General features: G+C 36.2%; 1 long non-coding RNA gene across 1 annotated transcript; it reads left to right on the top strand.

Moving 5' to 3' along the window:
- Positions 1–1,318: 1,318 nt before the first annotated feature.
- LOC120253330 lies at positions 1,319–2,196 on the top strand. The gene is made up of 3 exons (XR_005534242.1): positions 1,319–1,360; positions 1,892–1,959; positions 2,126–2,196. It is a non-coding gene; the product is annotated as an uncharacterized LOC120253330 (long non-coding RNA).

Below are 2,196 nucleotides of genomic sequence, written 5' to 3'. Positions count from 1 at the left end.
CTTCCTCTACCTCTGAAACCTCTACCTCTGCCTCTTGCATACCCTCTTCCTCTATAAAAATCAGATGACCAATTTTCATTTTCTTGAGGACTCCCACTGCTTGTAGATGCCTCTCCTTTCACATAAAGAACTTTGTCTATTGATTGATCTACAAATCTGTTAAGCCTTGCTTCATATGCTTGCAGACTGCCACACAGCTCATTTAAGGACAAGTTATCAATATCTCTAGCTTCTTCTATAGAAGTAACCACATTATCATATTTGATGGTTAAGCTTCTCATCATCTTGGAAACAACTTACTTCTCTTCTAACTCATAGCCAAGCCCTTTAATTTGATTCACAAGAGTAATAACCCTTGATACATATTGTTGTACTCCTTCATCTTCTCTCATTTGTAAAACTTCAAATTTTTGTCTATGAGTTTGTCTTCTCACAGAAACAATTCGGGAAGATCCATGATACTCAGATTGGATATGCTCCCATGCTTCTTTTGTACTTGTGAATCTAACAATACGATTAAAGTGATTATCATCCACAGATTGTTGAAGAAGATATAAAGCTTTAGCATCATCATTACTACTCTTCAATTTTTCAGCATTTGTTTCTTCTTTGAGCACCCCTTTCTCTACCACTTCCCATATATTTTGAGATCTAAACAAGGTCTTCATTTTTGCACTCCATCTATCATAATTTTCTCCTCTAAAGAAAGGCAAAGATGACTAAACAATATCAGGGTTAAAGGATGAACTAGAAGCCATACCTTCTTTAAGCTCACACTAAACTCAAGAGAAAATATCAAGCTTCTTGATGCAACTCACTCCAATACTACAGAACTCTTTACTCCTAAGCTCTGATACCACTATTGATGATTTGCAGATGAAGAACCAGAAAGTTTGGGTATCAATCTGAAATGGAAACCATAAAAGCACAAGTGGAGAAGAAACACAAACAGTAACAAACACAAAGCATCCACTCATTCACACACCCATTAATTTTCCTCAGTCAAACACTACAAAACAAAGGAGACTAAATAAAAGTAAAAACACTGAAAATACAATAATGCCCTTAACTTAACCCAGATAACCATCAGCATGCCTCGAACTTAAACTGCATCACAGGATCCATTCATCTCAGCCATTCATTGCTTCTTACTCTCTTCTCTTCACAAATCAACTCACAAAACAGTCATCCACATAAACCTCAGTAATCCATATGATACACTAACATCCTTGTTATAAAACTGAACTTCAGAACTTTAAAACTAAAGATCTTCATGGCTTTAATCAATCAACATGTTGTTGGAGCTCATTTTCTTCTTCGCTGTATGGATTTGGAGCGCTTCATTCCTTATGTGGTGAAGGTACGTGTGATCTAGTCGATTATGTTGTGTTCTTAATTGGACAGTTCCCTGTGTGATAAGGGTTATCCTATAGTAATCAGTCCACCATGCCACTATTGAATTACACAGTATATATTTGTTCTCCTTTGGCCTTGTAATACATAGTTGATCAGTTTTCCTCATACAATGCAAATGCTCATATGAAGTATAATTATTGTCTGCCATTGTTGCATGGTTCATTTCTTGAATCATGCTATTTCTGGCAATTTTTTAAGCTTGTGTCCTGAGTTTGAGCATTATGGAGCGAGAATAGTGGCATGACACTGTTGACAGTGTTTGAGAGGAAGTCACAAAAGATTCAAAGGAATGTTCATTGTGATGAATGCATAAAAACTAACATATTATTTGTATTTTTGTTGGGTATCTATATTCTGATGAGGATCTTAGCCGCTTTGTAATGCCACAACTATGTTTATCTTGGAGTGCTTCTCAACTTGTTATTTGCGTCATCACACCATTATGGCTCTGACAGATCCTAATTCTCATTTGTAGGAATTTGAACCCTTGATTCAGAAGCCTTACACAATTGTCTATCTTCACTCTGCTGCATCTTTGCAAGTGTAAGTATTTCTTGTCAACTTATGGCAAAAACCAAAATTAGAGTGTCAAGTGGGCTTTCACTCTGTATACATATCTTTTTTTTATGTGTGCTATCATGTTCCCACCTTGATTCAAGTTTGTTTGTGTATAGTTGATACTTTATCACTTATATGATGAGTTGTACAGACAACCAGATCTTGGATGGATGAAGCGGTTAGAACAGATACTTGGTCGTAAACACCAACGTAATCTGCATG

The sequence above is a fragment of the Dioscorea cayenensis genome, unplaced genomic scaffold (assembly GCF_009730915.1).
Source record: "Dioscorea cayenensis subsp. rotundata cultivar TDr96_F1 unplaced genomic scaffold, TDr96_F1_v2_PseudoChromosome.rev07_lg8_w22 25.fasta BLBR01000047.1, whole genome shotgun sequence".
NCBI lineage: Eukaryota > Viridiplantae > Streptophyta > Magnoliopsida > Dioscoreales > Dioscoreaceae > Dioscorea > Dioscorea cayenensis.
The sequence above is the reverse complement of the archived record's forward strand: the minus strand, read 5'-3'. Positions and strand labels throughout refer to the sequence as shown.